This window comes from Cydia pomonella, chromosome 18 (assembly GCF_033807575.1).
Source record: "Cydia pomonella isolate Wapato2018A chromosome 18, ilCydPomo1, whole genome shotgun sequence".
Classification (NCBI taxonomy): domain Eukaryota; kingdom Metazoa; phylum Arthropoda; class Insecta; order Lepidoptera; family Tortricidae; genus Cydia; species Cydia pomonella.
This window is the reverse complement of record NC_084720.1, coordinates 12,724,828-12,745,396: the sequence shown is the minus strand read 5'-3', so window position 1 is coordinate 12,745,396 and position 20,569 is coordinate 12,724,828. Positions and strand designations below refer to the sequence as shown.

At 37.0% G+C, this 20,569-nt stretch overlaps 1 protein-coding gene across 1 annotated transcript in view; it reads right to left on the bottom strand.

The window, feature by feature from the left end:
- LOC133527354 (uncharacterized) overlaps positions 1-18,281 on the bottom strand; it is a 99,640-nt gene extending 81,359 nt beyond the window's left edge. The window contains exon 1 of the mRNA XM_061864304.1: positions 17,805-18,281. The gene's annotated coding sequence lies outside the window, so the exon portion shown is untranslated. The remainder of the gene's footprint in view (positions 1-17,804) is intronic.
- Between the last annotated feature and the right edge of the window lie 2,288 nt (positions 18,282-20,569).

Here is a 20,569-nt window from a genome sequence, read left to right as displayed (position 1 = left end):
ATCCCTTCTATTAATTTATTTTATGTGACAATTTCAATGTATCCGAATGTCAAATTAATGTGCTATAATGTAAATATATAATAGGTTCTAAGCTATCTAGATAATAAGTTAGCTATAAGACTAAATATTTGTACACCTATCACAGAGTACTATATCATTTCACTGTCATCTGTATTATAACCTGTGTTTCACAAATAAAATATTACTTACTTACTTACTATATAGTTGTGTGTCGTGAAAGTTGTTGTTGTTGTTTATTTATTATTATTACATGAAATAAACTTATAATCTAATACAGTTTCCTGCAAAACTGTTTGCACAGTTTGACTGCAGGCGCGAGTCTCTGTTATAAGTACTTACATAATCAACGTAACATATTATTAATTAAAACTTACACCATAAATATAACTCACTTCACTTGAGTGACATTTGCAGGCACAGGCATGCAGTTTTCATTAAGGTGCAGCTTTAGTGCTTTTTAGGGTTCCGTAGTTAACTAGGAACCCTTATAGTTTCGCCATGTCCGTCTGTCTGTCTGTCTGTCTGTCTGTCCGAGGCTTTGCTCCGTGGTCGTTAGTGCTAGAAAGCTGAAATTTGGCATGGATATATAAATCAATAAAGCCGACAAAGTCGTACCATAAAATCTAAATTTTTTTTTTTAGGGTACCTCCCCTACACGTAAAGTGGGGGTGAAATTTTTTTTTCGCTTCAACCCTAGAGTGTGGAGTATCGTTGGAAAGGTCTTTCAAAACTAATAGGGGTTTTCAAGAAACATTTTTTGATAAAGTGAATATATTCGGAGATAATCTCTCCGAAAGAAAAAAAAAATGTGTCCCCCCCCTCTAACTTTTGAACCATAGGTCCAAAAAATATGAAAAAAATCGTAGAAGTAGAGCTTAAGAAAGACATTAAATGAAAACTATAGCGGACATGATCAGTTTAGCTTTTTTTGAGTTATCGCAAAAAGTTTTCCCTTCATAGTAAAAAGACTTACTTTAATTAGGTACTGATTATGCAAATTTTCCTATTTGTTTAACTCGGGTGAAAGGTACCGTTTCATCCCTTGGTTAACAATTTACTATACTTTAAGCTCCAATTTAGCTTATTGTGACGGAAGAGTAACTACGGAACCCTACACTGAGCGTGGCCCGACATGCTCTTGACCGGTTATTTAAATTTAATTTTATTGGGCTTTAGGCTGATATTTACAGGCAGACTATTTAAAAAATACAGCAATCTTTTTCTTAATGTTCTATCTCCATAATAGTTGGTAACGCGGGGTATTTCATATTTTTGCACAGCCACTGATCTTGTTTTATGTTTATGTTCTAATCGTGTCGAGATATGCACCTTATTACTGTGGTTGTTAATAGCTAAGAGGTATTTGTGTTTTAAACTGACTGGGAGGATTTTACAAATTTTAAATAGTTTATTATAATTTCCTTTACAGCTGTGACGCTTTTCTTACGCTTTTTATATAAAAGTAAAAGTAGGTAGATCAGATATGTACTTAATGTAGCTGTACACATAGTCATGTAATCAAATGAATAAACAATCACATCCGTTGTTACTAACTCAATACATAACTCAACATGTTCTACTGAACGATTTGAAATTCTGACATCGGACAGGAATTAATTGCTTTCATAGATGCTAATAGAACTGCTTAACTAATCAACAGAACAACGCAATAAATGCGCATGAGTTTCACATGTACTTACAGCCTTTTTCAACATATGCGTTTAAAGGAAGAAGGCGATAACTGTATATATTTTTCATACGTTTTCAAACGTTTGGATTTTAAACATTCGCATGGCAAGGTAGGTGCGAGAACCGTGACGGATGCTTGCTCTACGCTTGACGACTCAATTATGTGTCAACTTCACTGTGGAATTGCTAGCATTTTCACCTTATCTCCAGATCACCTCACCAGATCAAGCTAATCTTGGATATAATAATTCTCTTTGATATAATGCTGGTGTACCTATACTGGTGGTGATGGTGGTATATGGTGGTGGAGTGAACGGTAACAATAGTAAATTGTTAACAAAGGGATGAAAGGCACTTTCACCCGAGTTAAACACTCTACTTTTCATTTTGCACACTTTTTAGACCAATAATGACCCTCTTTCAGAACATGAGAAATGAAAACGTTTTTTAAGAACATAAAAATAGTATCGTGGAATTTGTGAAGAGTTTTACATTAGCCATTTTCATTGGCATAGAAGACACCGTAGCAGATGGCTCTACTCGGTGCAAGGTAGGTTTTCTTATGCTCCCATTTTTCGTAAACATATTTAGCATAATAATATACTGTAATCCATTTAATTGATTATTTTTCCGCGGTTTCCGCGACTAAGCTGATTATAGTTTTTTTACATTTAACTTTCCTACCATGGGTATAGCTAGATGACTATTTACATTTTACACGGATAGATATATCTAGATCGCTCACTACACCTAATCCCAATTTCTGACATTTTACTTTGCCATATTGCACTCTGTAGGGTGACACTTGTCAAAAGTTTTTTACCAATTTAGTAGAATACTGGATTTGTGAGTTGTGAGCACTCTGCCAATATTTTTTACCGTTCAATCTATTTTTAGCCTGACTACAGCTTCGTTTATTGTAACCTGCCGATTTGCCAATCCAAGGTATCAGAAAAGCTATCAAATGAAGAATGAAGAAGATTAGATCAGATCTAAAATTAGATTTTCACACGGTTTTAGATTTTATTTATTTAAAGGTCTGTGTCAAATTGATTATTCCATTCCCATTCAGACCCATGTCTGTAACAGTATACGTCTGTGAATATAACACTATTGGAGTTTAACGTTGTCAATATTACTGTTATATATTTTTAGACAACGGCCATTTTTAATAACCAATGGAGACATTAATGTTGGGTATCGAATTACCGTGTTCAATAAATTTGACTCATTTTAATAAGCACTTTAGTGGAATTTTGTAAAAGATTTTTTTTTATTTGGAAGTCATTTTATGAACAATTTATGACTTTCCAAAATAGTGGATTGCGCATTTGGATACTACTGGCATAACGCTACTTTGCTGCAATAACGTTTGGTAATCGTCTGAAACAATATTAAAAGGGTCATTCCATTCTCCAGATTTGTGCCTGTGTCTAAACTTCGTCAAACCATACTAAATGTATGAAAAGTTTAACGGAGTTGTGTCTGACCGCAGTCATATAATTTGAATCATATAATTTGAATAACCCTAAACCATTCTAGAGTTTTAGACAATACACTTAATATCTTCTTCTTCCTCGCGTTGTCCCGGCATATTGCCACGGCTCATGGGAGCCTGGGGTCCGCTTGACAACTAATCCCAAGATTTGACGTAGGCACTAGTTTTTACGAAAGCGACTGCCATCTGACCTTCCAACCCAGAGGGTAAAGTAGGTCTTGTTGGGATTAGTCCGGTTTCCTCACGATGTTTTCCTTCACCGAAAAGCGACTGGTAAATATCAAATGATATTTCGTACATAAGTTCCGAAAAACTCATTGATACGAGCCGAGGTTTGATCCCGCGACCTCCGGATTACAAGTCGCACGCTCTTACCGCTAGGCCACCAGCGCTCCACAACACAATACACTTAATATATTTGATCGAAAATAAACGAAAAATTGACTTTACTTGCCGTCTGTAAATTTGATTAGATGTAGACAGTGTAGACAGGTTATGCTTATTGTTACAATTTACGCCCACACCGCCTTGTGAACGCACTATGCGGTCTATTCTGCTGCATAAAAAAGAACATTTAGACTAGAATTTACATCTTAGAACTGTTTTATTTATTGTTATTGTAATCAATTTAGAGTGACATTTTTGTTTACCAATAATCTAGCATCCATATTCTATGAAGGGTAATTTGTTACTACCTACTGGGCACCGCTTTAAGATCGCAGTTTTATAGCATTTTAAACGCAAAGCCGCCGATATCGCCGAGGGCGTACCCATGATTCATAAATCAACGAATCCCGTTACCATGCCTAATCAATGATGAGATATCACCTTTGCGCCACGTCCCAAACAAGTACTTAAGTATTTCCGAATTTGAATTTCTTATAAATCGAAACTTTTTAATAATTAATTACTATGTTGTTGCGATGCTCCAACCGGTCTGATTTAAATATTTATAGCAATATTAAACAGTATCACGAACTTTAACTTTCTAACTCGAATTCCGTGACCGATCACGGACGACCTGACAAACTCGTCTACCCTTATAAATTAGTTTCACATATTAGTTATAATTACATACACTCCTATAATTAGAACTACGAACTACAGTAGATACCATCCAATGAGAATATTGCTAACCGATTACATTTTTTTTAAATATTATTGAAGTACGTACTTTTTATAGAACTTTTTGCCTACTCACTGAAATGTACGTCCATGAACTTACAAAAAGTTAGTATTGGGAAAAATCCAATCATAATGAAGTAGATTTTTGATGCAGATTGCTCCTTCAAGTTCAATAATAAAATAAACAATATTAAAAATCCTAATTAGCAGTATTATTGGCTGCCGGTGGTATATTTTCCTGGTTCTTGCTTTTCTTTTTGTCGGATGCATTGTGTTTTATTTATAATAATAATATTAAAATTAAATTATGACTACTTATAAAATAAAACGACTAAAACTAAACCTACCTAGAAAAAATAAAGAAACCTAAAACAGACCCTGGCCTCTTGGCAGGGTGCCCATCACGCAGGCAGCATTCCCGCGCTGTATCGCGACGGCAAGCCTTTGCGCGAGAAAACTGCCTGCGCGAGGGTCTCCCGTTGCCTCCCTCAATCGCTTTCCAAGCTCCCTGTGGAGCCCACGCGCACCCTTGCCCCACGGACCAAGTGTCTCGACACCAAAAGCTACGAATTCGTAGTTGGTGCCGAGACAGCTATATTTATTAGTTTTAAAACGCTCTCGGGCGTCAGCCGCCGCCCTGGCATTTCTGCTGGTCGCTGGCAAGTAGGAAGCTGCCAGCGTATCGGCGCAAGTAGCGTCCCACACCAGCGCACGGCCCATCCTCCAGGGGATCAACGACATCCCGTCGGGGCGCTTACCATCGTCCCGCACGATCTGGGGCTCCAGAGCTGCGGGGACGTTGGCGCTGACGAGCGCCCTTCTCAGGATGTCGTTGAGTGCCGCATGACGGGATAGGCGGCCGGCGCCCGAAGAGCAAGCAAGTCCGTGGTGCCCCAGACGATCTACGGTTGCCCCACAAGAAGCGCAGCTGTGGTCCACACATACATCAGTCCCCACTCTGAGACCGATGGCTATTCGAAGTGTCTCCGGATCAATAAATGTGCCTGTGTTTGGTGATGGGTATGCGTGTAGCCAGTGTCCAGACTCTGGTCGGGAAACCGCAAGGAGCCTTGCGCGGTCCTTACCCGAGGATGTATGGATCAGGGATTTTAGGACGACGTCGGAGGCTATGTTGTCCCAAGCTCTTTGCCCCTTAGGTCTAGGTGGTAAATTTAAGTGCAGTCCAGCTATCCAGGCACTCTTGGCTTCATCCAAGCACGCGATCTCGCAGTTTGTTGCCGGTAAGGCTTTAAGGATTTTACCTGCGAGATCAGACGTGCTATGGATTGAAGACAAGAATGCCGGCAGAGCAACACTCGATATTTTACGAGTTCCTAAACCGCCAAACCTAATAGGCAAAGATGCTTGGGTCCATGCCTGTTCATTAAATCGGACATTCAAAATCGATTCCAGTTGTGACTTGAGGAGGCTATCGATAGGTTGAACTAAACTAGCGAATTTCCAGATAGGGCAGCAACGGAGCAAGTAGGTAAATTTGGGAACCATCAAACAAAATTTTAAAATAAATAAAGCCGAATGGCTACTTTTACAGTACATATGGTGCTACTTTCCCTTACGAGTGCGGGAATGAGCACTTTCCGTGCATATGTCGAAACTTTAAAGAGCCATATGTACTGTAAAACGTTGTACGATACATGTGCCAATAGGTAATTCGCAACGAGTGGTGATTGACTATTTTAATCCAGTATCATAATAACATTCAGTCATAGAAAGTAGTAGAAGTGATTAAATAAGACTCTAACTTTTTATATGTACTGTAAATGTTTTTACACCGTCATACAAAACGCAAAAATCTGCGTAGAAAGCACCACTAGCACATACTATTCGTTATCTGCCTGTATATCACTTTTGCATATGTATTTAAGCGATAGAGAAGCAGATAACGATATTTCGATTTTTGCGTTTCGCGATAGACTCTTTGTACATAAACAAACCGCCTTGATGCATCAATGTCATAGTGAAAACTTTTCAAGAAAATGTATAAGGCATAGTAGGTATGTATAAGTTACTCTTTGGTTCACTAAATGTGCTAGTGCTGCACTCCGGCGGCAGAACATTGCAGTTATACCCCCTATTAGTAAATATTCTACGACCACAAGGAGCTATTTAAAATGTAATTATTTAAGTTTAAGTTAAACCTATAAGTAGTTTAACATTTTATAATATTGTAGTTACAGATTGTAACCTTGACATTTAATTATATATAATCAGTAAATTATTATAATTATGATTAAGTATTGATAACGGGCCACTTACAACTTCTTTGTTTCTTTAGCTGTCGAAGAAATTGCTCTCTGATTTCACATGAGGATAGGACTTCTGGCCTACATATTATAACGTATTTGTCAATGTTGCTTTCTATGTCAGAAAACAGCCAAGTAAAGTGCAAGCTTTATGGGGCATAATATAAATAGGTATGTTTATTATATCACGTTTATATAATTTATTTAATATATAAAAGATAGTTTTGTACGAATACAAAGTACTTACTAGAATAAGCTAACGAAAAACTAGAATAATGACTAATTTACATACATACATATAATCACGCCTATTTCCCGGAGGGGTAGGCAGAGACCACGGATTTCCACTTGCTACGATCCTGACATACCTCTTTCGCTTCCTTCACTTTCATAACACTCCTCATATACGCTTGTCGGTTTAGGGTGCTCTTGATCTGGCCTTTCTTCAGAATTTCCCCGATTTGATCAGATAAAGTCCGTCGAGGTCTACCCCTTCCAGCTCCCTCTTCTACTTCTGCCTTATACACTCTTTGTTAACCTTCTTTCACTCATTCTTTCCACGTGTCCAAACCATCTCAACATACCTTTCTCAATTTTTGTCACTACATCTTCGTTCAGTCCACACTTTTCCCTTATCAGTCAGGGACCGGAAAACCCGTTCATTTGCCTTACCCGTTCGGAATGGGTAACCCCTTCATACGATAAGCTAATCGTTTGGGTAACCCGTTCAACCGGTTACCCAACAATAATGATAACCCGTATTATTCAGATTAACCTAATCGTAACAAGTGGTTACCGCTTACAGGAGCTGATTCGGTTTGTGTTTTGCGTGTACTAACCGGTAACCTTTCGGTTTAGGGTAAGCCTTACCCCTCTCCCGCGCCTTTCCCCCGCCGCTGCGGCACCGCGGGAGAGATGGGCATTACGTAATTGATTCGATAGGTATATTGTAACTACCGACGTAAAAGTACTTTTCGTTAATGTTGACTTACTATATAGATGCTTATTTGTATCCGGTTTATAACAGGTTTTAGTAAGATGGCGGCCACACACTTTGTCATAAAAATCATCATTTTTAGGTTTTAGGGAGTTCCGATTCCGAAAATGATGACGATTTTGGAATTCAAGATGGCGGCCATGCAGTAAGTTATAAAAGTCGCCATGTAAATCGGTTTTTAGGTTTATGGGAGTGCAGATTTAGAAAAAGATGACCATGTTGGAGTCCAAGATGGTGACCATGTACTATGTCATAAAAATCGTCATGGATGTCGTTATATAGGTTTTAGGGAGTGCAGATTTCGAAAATCATGACTATTTTGGAATCCAAGATGGCGGCCATGCAATTTGTCATAAAAGTCGTAATGGATGGAGTCCAAGATGGTGACCATGTCATAAAAATCGTCATGGATGTCGTTTTATAGGTTTTAGGGAGTGCGGATTTCTAAAATCATGACTATTTTGGAATCCAAGATGGCGGCCATGCAATTTTTCATAAAAGTCGTCATGGATGTCGTTTTATACGTTTTAGGGAGTGCGGATTTCGAAAATGATGATCATTTTGGAGTCCAAGATGGCGGCCATGCAATTTGTCATAAAAGTCTTCATGGATGTCGTTTTATAGGTTTTAGGGAGTGCGGATTTCGAAAATGATGACCATTTTGGAGTCCAAGATGGCGGCCATGCAATTTGTCATAAAAGTCTTCATGGATGTCGTTTTATAGGTTTTAGGGAGTGCGGATTTCGAAAATCATGACTATTTTGGAATCCAAGATGGCGCCCATGCAATTTGTCGTAAAAGTCGTCATGGATGTCGTTTTATACGTTTTAGGGAGTGCAGATTTCGAAAATGATGACTATTTTGGAATCCAAGATGGCGGCCATGCAATTTGTCATAAAAGTCTTCATGGATGTCGTTTTATGGGTTTTAGGGAGTGCGGATTTCGAAAGTCATGACTATTTTGGAATCCAAGATGGCGGCCATGCAATTTGTCATAAAAGTCGTCATGGATGTCGTTTTATTCGTTTTAGGGAGTGCAGATTTCGAAAAAGATGACCATTTTGGAGTCCAAGATGGCGGCCATGCAATTTGTCATAAAAGTCTTCATGGATGTCGTTTTATAGGTTTTAGGGAGTGCAGATTTCGAAAATCATGACTATTTTGGAATCCAAGATGGCGGCCATGCTTTTTGTCATAAAAGTCGTCATGGATGGAGTCCAAGATGGTGACTATGTACTATGTCATAAAAATCGTCATGGATGTCGTTTTATAGGTTTTAGGGAGTGCGGATTTCGAAAATGATGACCATTTGAAATCAAAGATGGCGGCCACACATATTGTCATAAAAGTCATCTTGGTAGTCGTTTTTTAGGTTTTAGGGAGTGCGGATTTCGAAAATCATGACTATTTTGGAATCCAAGATGGCGGCCATGCTTTTTGTCATAAAAGTCGTCATGGATATCGTTTTATAGGTTTTAGGGAGTGCGGATTTGGAAAATGATGACTATTTTGGAATCCAAGATGACGGCCACGTACTATTTAATAAAAGTCATCATGGATGTCGTTTTATAGGTTTTAGGGAGTGCGGGTTTCGAAAATGATGACCATTTTGAAATCAAAGATGGCGGCCACATATTTTGTCATAAAAGTCATCATGGAAGTCGTTTTTTAGGTTTTAGGGAGTGCGGATTTCGAAAATCATGACTATTTTGGAATCCAAGATGGCGGCCATGCTTTTTGTCTTAACAGTCGTCATGGATATCGTTTTATAGGTTTTAGGGAGTGCGGATTTCGAAAATGATGACTATTTTGGAAGCCAAGATGACGGCCACGTACTATTTAATAAAAGTCATCATGGATGTCGTTTTATAGGTTTTAGAGAGTGCGGATTTCGAAAAAGATGATCATTTTGGATTTCATGATGCCGACCATGAAATATGTCAGAAAATTAGTCATGGATGTCGTTGTATAGGTTTTACGGAGTGCGGATTTCGAAAATCATGACTATTTTGGAATCCAAGATGGCGACCATGCAATTTGTCATAAAAGTCGTCATGGATGTCGTTTTGTAGGTTTTAGGGAGTGCGGATTTCGAAAGTCATGACTATTTTGGAATCCAAGATGGCGGCCATGCAACTTGTCATAAAAGTTGTCATGGATGTCGTTTTAAAGGTTTTAGGAAATGTGGTTTTCAAAAATGATGAACCTCAACCATGTGTATCGTAAAGAACTCGTCAAGACATTTAAAATGAGCCTAAACTCGATAGCATTATGGGAAGTCATCGATGAGTTCCGCTGACACCTTCCGATTCCACCATCAGACCTTCGTCACCATGTGTATCGTAAAGAACTCTTCACGACATTTAAAATGAGCCCTAACTCGATAACATTACTAGTAGTTATCGATGAGTTCCATCAACACCTTCGGATTCCACCATCAGACCCTCGCCAACATGTGTATCGTAAAGAACTCGTGAAGACCTTTAAAATGACCCCAAACTCGATAGCATTACTAGTAGTTATCGATGAGTTCCATCAACACCTTCTGATTCCACCATCAGACCCTCGCCACCATGTCTATCGTAAAGAACTCGTCAAGACATTTAAAATGAGCCCAAATTCGATAGCATTACTAGTAGGTATCGATGAGTTCCATCGATACCTTCCCATACCACCATCAGACCCTCGCCACCATGTGTATCGTAAAGAACTCGTCAAGACCTTTAAAATGAGCCCAAACTCGATAGCATTACTAGTAGTTATCGATGAGTTGCACTGACACCTTCCGATTCCACCATGAGACCCTTGCCACCATGTGTATCGTAAAGAACTCGTCAAGACCTTTAAAATGAGCCCAAACTCGATAGCATTACTAGTAGTTATCGATGAGTTCCACTGACACCTTCCGATTCCACCATCAGACCCTCGCCACCATGTGTATCGTAAAGAACAAGTCAACATATTTAAAATGAGCCCAAACTCGATAGCAATACTAGTAGTTATCGATGAGTTCCATCGACACCTTCCGATTCCACCATCAGACCCTCTCCACCATGTGTATCGTAAAGAACTCGTCAAGACCTTTAAAATGAGCCCTAACTCGATAAAATTATTAGAAGCCATTGATGAGTTCCACTGACACACGAGATGTGCACAGACAGCAAACGATAAAGAAAGTGACAATAATAGGAGTAATAGGTACTAAACAAAAATATACCAAAATCAATGCAACGCCTTACCATATTAGGTAATTTGCCTTAAACCTTAGCATGTGTTTTGAAATCTACGTTGTGCGCTACTTGACTTAACGTACACTTTTGTTTGAATTAGCAATATTAGGTCGGCAAATTACAAAGCCTTTGACAAATACCGACTGCCGCCGCGCCGCGCCGCGCACTCGCACGTGCACGTAGGGAATGGAACCGCCGTGTTTCGCGTCGGGCGCTACGTTAATAGACCATATGCAATTTACGTAAAAGCTAAAACAGCTTGTTCGTATTTAATCAGCGCTTGAAGCGATAACCCTTTCCCGGGTTTTTAATATCGGTAAGCGCTAACCTGAATTAATTCAAATAAAAGGATTAGCTTCTTAACCGGTAAGCCAATCAAAAGCTTACCGAAATGAAGCGGTTTTTGGAACACAGCTTTACAATAACCCGGGTTTTTGAACGGGTTAGGGTAAGCGGGTCCGGTCCCTGTTATCAGTGTTCCTAATTCTATCTTGTAATTTAACAAGTTACATATGATTTAAAGTAATAAGTAAATACGTGTAATCTAATACCTACCCTGATAAGTTTTTGACAGTGCGAGCCTTATGGTTTCGTCTTGGCAACATCTTATGGGATTTCACTTCTTTTTGTAAGTTGCTTATAACAATCTTCCATCCCTTAATTTAAAGGGTTGGAGATGATTTACTATTAAAAATCCTGAAATACGTATTTTCCCGCTTTTCACGCTCACGGAATGATTTTGGGGTTGAAAACTATTCTATATCCTTCCCTATAACAAAAACTATCTACATTCCAATTTTCAATTAAATCAGTCAAGCGGTTATTGATTCGCCATACAAAATTCCACCCCCCTTTTCACCCCCTTAGGGTCTAAAATTTCAACTGTACTTACTAGTACTATCCTACATACCAAAGTTCAGCTTCTTAGGACTTCAGGAAGTACCCTAAGGGTTTTGATGATCATCAGTGAGTGAGTGAGTCCGTGATGAAATCGGAGATTTTTTTTAGAAATGAATAAAATCTAAATTATGACAGCTATGCAATTGGAATTTTTATGCTTAAAAAGTTCAGTATTGATATTATGTATTGTATATCCCGAGAATTTTGTTTATCTGGTATAATCCAAATCCAAGTTATCACGGTTCAAAAAACGACGAAGCGCTTCGAGGAAAGGTAGGTAATGCCCTTGCGCTTCGCTTTGCTCGTCTTGGCGGATATTATTGCTGGATTCTTATTACCTCCATAAGGTTTGAGTTTAAACTGAAACCCGTAAAAACTGTTTGTAAAAAAAAAAGATTTCTAATAACAATATTTCCGTGAGACACCGACAAAAAAGCTTCTGACGATACTCCTCGGTACGGAGTGAAACATGTAGAGCGTTTTCGACTAAAATACGTGAGTGACCCGTTTTAACATGTTCATAAATATTTCTATACGATTTCGTAATCTCTTACGATTATTACGTACCGTTTAAAAATATACGCTCAATAACCCGATAAAATTTGATCTTATTCTCCACAAGATCATAACCTGACACTTGACCGGTTTTTACATAATTACCCGAGCACATTCGAGTTAATGTTGCATCGGGAATGCGACACATACAGGGTGAATTTAAAGCAGACATGAAATATAATTATTTCGGCTAATATAATTAAATAATGTTGATAAGTAACCAACACATTAGCAATATAGGTACTTCAACGAGTAGCGGCACCAAGGCACCATTCATGAAACGATTAAGAGAAAATTCGTCTATCGTCGTTATTATTTGTTTTCAATCATGGACAGTATGGCGCCATTTCTTTTAAAACAGATGGAAATTAGTGAAACGTCAAACTGAAGCAGCTCTATGACCAGATTTTGGTAAAATGTTAGCAGTGTTTAAAAACTGATGTTAATAAACATTTATTTTATGCCGCGTAGGTACAAAACTACACACCAAGCCAACGTAGGTAAACGAAGGGCCTCCACTGGCCTCTGCTATCGCACTCACAGAGATATTTGAGAATCCGAGCCAGTCAGTCAGTTCAGGTTACATTTATTTATTCGTTAAGGCTATGCATCTTTCCTGTGGACATCATAAAATAAACGTACGTTAAAGCCTAATTTTCGTACTTTATTCTTATCGACGGAAGCAAAAGCGCTGGTGGCCTAGCGGTTAGAGCATGCGACTTGCAATCTGGAGGTCGCGGGTTCAAACCCCGGCTCGTACCAATGAGTTTTTCGGAACTTATGTACGAAATATCATTTGACATTTACCAGTCGCTTTTCGGTGAAGGAAAACATCGTGAGGAAACCGGACTAATCCCAACAAGGCTTATGTTTACCCTCTGGGTTGGAAGGTCAGATGGCAGCCGCTTTCGTAAAAACTAGTGTCTACGCCAAATCTTGGCATTAGTTGTCAAGCGGACCCCAGGCTCCCATGACCCGTGGCAAAATGCCGAGACAACGCGAGGAAGAAGGATTCTTATCGGCATATATTTACCTTTTAAGTATTAAATTTGTAGAATAAAACAATAAAAGTCTTGAAAAAATTATCTTCATCGTAACCTTAATTTTGTTATGTCGCCAAAAAAAACCCATTTTGAGCCATGTATTCGATACTTAATACCACTGTTATACGCTAACAATATAATAACTCACTAAATTATGTAAGTTAAACTCTAAACATTGTTTTTCCGATAGCATAAGTTTCTGGCTTTAAAAACCATCCTGTATACAGATCACAAACAACAACAATTCCAAGTAAACGCCAAGCTCCAACAAAGTATTGAAATTGAATATTATCATGCAGGAGCATCCGCTTTGTTTTTAGAGAATCTCATTTGGTGAAAGTGTGTTGTGGTCGTTGGCTAGTGTTTCAGATGATAGGTATTCAGCCATTTGCAAGGGAGTTGATTGCCTTTGAATATTGTGTATGCTAAGTGAGGTCGCAAGTTAATTCTTAGCTACTATTATTTAGTCTAATGAAAGGAGCAGTTGTGGCTAAGAATATTTTGCTGATTTAATTACTTAGTATCCTTCTATAAGTTCAATAAATGGAGCAATTTGAGCCAAAAAAAAATTAGCGATGGTTAATATTTTCCAGAAGCCATAAAGTGCAATTTTCATTGACGTTCGCTTAGCTCAGCTCGCGTAGCCAACATGACAATCGGTAACGCATCTTAGCGAACGAACATTGTCACTGTCGCACTAATGTGGAAGAGTCATAGAGAGAGGGGCGTTAACGATTGGCATGTTGGCTACGCGGGCAGGTAAGAACGTAAGAAGGAAAAAAAGTAGATACATTAGGGTTTTGTTACACTTTCGGTTTAGAGAATCTTTATTATCTAAAAAAATACAGAAATTTCACTTAAAGACAACTTATAAATAGCATAATTAAAAAACAATACAAGTTACGCAATAAACAAGCACTTATTATGATAATGTTTAACAATAACACAGTTGCATTGAGAAACTAATGCTAATGGAATAGACAAGAATAAAACTAGGAATCAACCCTATGGTCTGAACATAAGGTTTAGATTTGATTGGTTAGTAATAGGAATATACGTGGGTATCTTTTTTGTGTGACTGCCAGAATGAATGCCAGACTTGTTTGCAGGGTCACTTTGCTGATAAAATACACCATGTTTTGTAACTTTATCTCCACTACAAGGGGGTGTTAAACCACTTTGAAATTTTGCAACGATGCATGAAATCCAAAAAACAAAAAATATATTTAATGGAATTTAATTTAAGTAGTTGTTTTCACACTATTTAAACATGTTATTTATAAGTTTTAAAGTAGAAAAACATTTATATTTATATTATTTATATATTTTTACTATGTTTTTTTATATTTCGACTAAAACAATCATATTATTATTGTTATAACTAGGAATATTTATTCTGTACCACAAACAAAGACTGTTTGATTGGAGTACCTGTAAGTGTTCGTTGTCTTTTGTGTGATATCGACAACACTCGTCTCAGATTTCATTACATTGTATACCTACATTAGAGTCACCTTTACACCTGACCTGATTATGCATGTCTCTTGTATTTGTCGAAAGCGACTGCCATTATCATACACTGTAGGTACTTGCAATATAGCGAGCATAAAATATAGGTCATATGTTTATTCTGCATATGCGACCATTGCGACCTTATTGGCACAGCTATAAATTAGCTCTCTCTCTACATGGCGTTTTTTCAATCCTTAACCATTAATTACCCGAGAGAAAATAAATTAAAATAACTTTAATTTTGGTATCAACCCAAAAGTGCAAATAAGTGTCGCTTTTTGGCTGATTAGATGTCAAAGTATTTTTTTGGACTAGCCAACTCTTTTTTCCAGTATATGGTTGGCCCACATCATTTCATGTTTGATTTTTGTAGTGATGTCTTTCCAAGATATTTTGAAATATCTGATAACCTTGTCATAATTTCCTATAGGTATTAAAAATTTATACCGGTTATTTCCTGTAACAGGAGCAATAAATTAAACTGTTGGCTGTACTCCTCAAACTCACCAACATTTGTTCAGCAAGTTTTAAAAATAACTTATGTTTTAATTTTTATTACACATTGAAGTTAATTCTAAGAGGCAATGTATTGCGAATTTAGTTACGTTTAAAGCGTGACAAGCAACGTCATACACACTGATGTCAGCGTACATTGAAAATAATATTAAATTTGTATGAAAAACACCATTTCATAATTTTTAAAAGTTGTTATAAATCAAAAGTTATATCATTTTAGGAGCACACTATGTGGTTTAATTATTTGCTCGTGTTACAGGAAACACCCGGTATATTTTTTTTACTTAAGTGAACTTTTTGAAACCTTTCCGCAGCTTACACATCTGCAGGTAATCTAGAGTCATTCCTTTTCTTTGTGGTGTTAGATTTACACTTGACTCTCGTTATCAATTTTGCTATTAATAGAAGGAGTTATGAGTTATTAGAAGGATTTATATCAACTGATTAATGTCGCATAAATTTATGCGGACTAGTTTTTTGAAGAACACTCAATTAAAATATTCGCGGGTGTCTATTCTGGCAGAGTCGGTGGTTTACCAGTTTGTAAAGAGCAAGGATGTCAATCTTACCTAGCTTATTCTGTTTTGTGCTTATAAGTATTAAGAAACCTAGATAGAACTTAAGTGAAATGACGACTCGGGGACCGGTGATGTTACATCGTAGGTCGTAAGTGAGATAATGGCGCAATAAATAAACTTTAAATTAGTATATTAAATGAATATTATATTCAAACATTTTCTGGACTAGATTAAAAAACAATTTCTATAAACAACTTCTACTAGGTATAATGTGTTTGGCATAATAGGCAATATAATTATACGGCATAACGGGCAATGCCACTTAAGTCGCTTTCGGTAGGTCGTCGTTAGAAACAACATCGAAAATATCGCAATGAACGAGGTTTCTTATTTACCGGACTGTCCAAGTGTTACATATTAATGTAGGCACCTAAATACATATGTAAAGTCGGTAAACTCATGTGAGGTAAGAGAAACAGTTTATAACAGTATGAGGATTCCCTACAAGTGTTCCCTACAGCTAACCTAATTGTAAAACAGCCTAGGTAACCCATGTCATATACATATCCATTAATTTCCACCATCTAAGAATACAACAGTGGTTAGTAAACCTTACTTATTTCCAATTTGACCTCTGTTAGAACTATGTGGTATTATTAAAAAAAAGACCCAAGAATCAAGACGTTTATACTATACATATGACCTTCTCGCTTTGAACTACGAAAACTATAATAAAATTGAATATTTAACGATACTTAAAACGTAGGTACCCACGACTGAACTAAGTACGCTTGCTTCTAATGGGTTAAGCATTCATTTTGTAACGGAGCCCTAAAAAAGCATAAGCGTTCATAGATTAAAAGATAATTACTTTACGCGGTGTTGGAGTTAAACGAAAGTGCTTAACTGCTTTGATCGTGTTCGAGAAGTAAATTTGTGTTTTTAAATTAAATGTTTTAGGAACATTACTGTATGGTAAAAATCACGGACCAATCTTACTTATTGACGTCTCGTCTCTCGCTCGGCTCTTCAATTTTATGAACGTCGCGATTATATTATTTAAAGTTTATTTTATTGAACTAGTCTCCTCCCGAGACTCCGTTCAATTAATAAACTTTTCAACCCATTATCATTAGAGTCCATGCAATCCGTTTTCACAATTTCAAGGGTTGAATATTCAAAAAGTATACGTTTGAATCTTTTTCAATGGCTTTGCGTTGTCTGTATATGTAAAAAGCTATTGTTTTGTTAAGTTTAATCATAAGTTGGTATTATGAAAAGGCGGAGATCTTAATTTTACTGAATGCATTTATTTTTTAGTAATTTGCCTTAGACGAACTTGATTGAAGTACTGTACTGTAAACTTTATTAAGTGTACCAATGCTATCGTTTGCAATTTGTAGATAGGTACCTAATAGCTACCTGTACCTACCTGTAGAGCTGAATGATAGAAGCTTCCATTTGCTTGTAAATACGACAATAACATTGAAAGGAGTTATATGCCGTATTTTTATTAAATTCCTTTAACTTCGGGGTATCGGTAAGTACGTTTAAGAAAACTAAATGCCATAGTTAATTTGCAAAAAAAAATTGCTATTTTTTTAAGTATGCATATAGTGTTATTGTAACACGGGCATTACATTGACTCTACCAAACAATTGAAGACTTTGACATATAAATAAATAATAAATATAATATATGTAAACAGGCCCTTAGGCATGTATGCTTGTAAGGGCCTTATAAGATAAAGATTAAATATTGATTATCTCCGAAATGGAGTTAATTAGAATACCGGTGTCTTTGAAAAAGTTACTTAATTTAAGCTCAGGGATGCACCTTTGAAATTAACGGAAATTAAAAAAAAACACGGTGTATACCTATACACCGTACGTTTACCTAAACGTAATACCTAAAAGAAATATGTTTAAGTACTTACCAGGTTTAAAAGCTCCTATTTAATTTGGACCATTTGGTCCAAAGGTGATTTGAGGGGGCAGAACTGGGACACAAAACACAATTCAGTCAAGCGATTAAGAAAATAAACGTTGGAAATAATAACAAAACTAGAGTTAAACGTTAAATAAGTTTTTAAACAATGTTCTTTAATTTTCCCGCGCGTTTAACTTTTTCTGAAGAAAAATATTTTCAGCCAGCGTCAAACGCTTAGTTCGTTTTCGTTGCCGGTTATTGTTATTGCGATTGCGTTGTTTTCGCGACGTGCACCGAGCGAGCTGCGCGCAAGACGTGTGAAATAGCGCAAAGCGTCGCGTGCGTACGCACGGGTTTGCATGCTTGAGAGTTTAATCTATGATTTTTTGTAATTAATGAACAGTGAGACTGAAACATACCTCTGCGGAGATAGAAACGTCAGAATGGAATGTTTCATTCATGGTCACATTGAGATCGACGTTTTAACCATCGTGAACGATGTACCTAACCCACAGAATAAATAATAGTACTACCGTACAAAAATGACACTTCCTACGAAACCAAAGTTTGACAGCGATTCAGGGACGAATTATGCTGTCCCATTCTAATGTATGGCACTATCCCTTTAGGCCATTTAGGGTTGTCAAAATTCAAGTCATTATCTTATATCATATAGGGACATATCGTATAGGGACGTCAAGTTGTGCCAACCCTAATGATTGCTCGAAGCAATGCTGAGCCGAACGAAGCCGGCAAAAGCCGAAAAGAGGAGGTTCGCCCCACTGCCTAACCTATGTTATTTTCATATTATTTTTATGGGTAGGTATTATATTTTTTTGCATTACCTATTTAGTTAATGCTCAATTACTGCTCATCATGTGCATTCTTTGAAAAGTTAATTGGTAGGTAGGCTAGGGTAGTCATCAGGATATCCTAATGAGCTAATATTACATAAGGCACGCGGTAATCGATGCACAACAGTTAGGTACAGGTATTTAAATGGGCGTGGTAGGCGCAACCAAATTTCACTTTGTATTCTTACGATACGACCTCGATTTAAGGAAGAACACTTCATACCGTGTAGTTTAATAGATAAGACCTAGCTAACTCTAAGTTAGCATGTACTAAGATAAGTTTTGAAATGTCTATTTTCTACTTGTCGACTGTAATGGTTAAATTAAGATTTCGTATCGTAAAGTGTAATTGCGTCATGTATGAGCTCCCAACTCAACTATAATATTCAGAAGCAAACGCTGTAGTCAACTATAATGAATTTGACCAATCACGTGGCGCCGATGTCCAGTGGAAGACACCAACACGCTCTCATGAGTAATATTCATATATTATGCACGCGTTGATGTCTTTTGTACTACTCTGATACCTTATTTTCTTTAATTATTTAGGTTTTATAGTAGAAAAAGTCTATTTTAGGTGACTCGAAGATAAATTATTGTATACAATAGTGATATAATCAAGCTTTTTAATCTCGTGCCTTCATTAGGCCACTCAGCAAGCTTCGTGCTCGGTACTCGACTGAAAAGCTCTATAATTATAAAATTCAGAAATAAGTTAAATACCTACGTATTCAGAGATGGGCATTATTCCACTAATTTTTCATTTAAATAATTATTCGAATAAACAAACATTCGTCGTGGGATGATTAGCGAATAAATCATTCGTTTAGATTTTTGAATAAGAAATAAATTATTCGTTATTTTATTCGACACGGATACGAATAATGTTTTAGTGCACTTTCAGATGGCAACCAACACCAGCATATTTTAGAGCCATGGAATTTATTACATTTACATCGCAGGTACATATTAAAAATGAAAGAGCGAGAAAGCCAGATAATTCAACTTTCTTATCATTTGTGTGCTAGAAAGTTTCAGAAAGAGACCTATGTTCATTAATTGTGTATCCCTAATATTTGTCCCCGCCCCACGTGTCTGCCACCAAACATGAGGTAGAGACAAACGGCAATACACCCATTATTGGTGCATTCCCAGTTGTCCCTCCCCACGTGACCGCCACCATACAAGAGGCGTATTCCCACACCTCATTATTATTTATTTGTAATTATTTACATTTTAGGATAGACCTAGGTGACCCTGACCGGCATCAAACAGACCAGATAAACCGAAAGAAAACATTTCGTTTAAATATTGGGATAGAAAACAGTTAAATAGTTATTTTGTAAACTAACCAATCACCAATATTATTCGCAAATAATTTATTCGTGTAGTGTTTTATTCGCGAATAAGTAATTCGTGAAATGAATCATTCTCGAATGTTTTATCCACGAATGAATTGAATACGAATAAATAAGAATCATTAGAAATTATTTGGTTATTCTTTATTCGTCATTCAAATAATTTTTGCCCATCTGCTCGTATTATCTATATTAAACCAATCAAGACTATTAACCACAAAAAAAATGCCTATTTGTTTCATTTTGCGAAAAACATGTCACATTTTTATCAGCTATCATGTCATGCGTCACTTTCGCACTTACATACTCATTAGAGCGCAACAGGCATGGTGACAAAAGATAAAGAGCCGACAATCTTAGCCCTACTGTTGTTTTTTTTGGACATAAATAACTATTTATTATCAAAGACAATTTGAAATATAGGTGGATTGTCAATGTAAATTTAGAACGCCATTTGACTTTGATCCTTATTCTTTCACTGATATGTGTTAATTTGTTAAATATCAAAAAGTGGCGCCATCTTAGCGGGCATCGGCTAAAGGTTGTGGCGCCATCGCTCG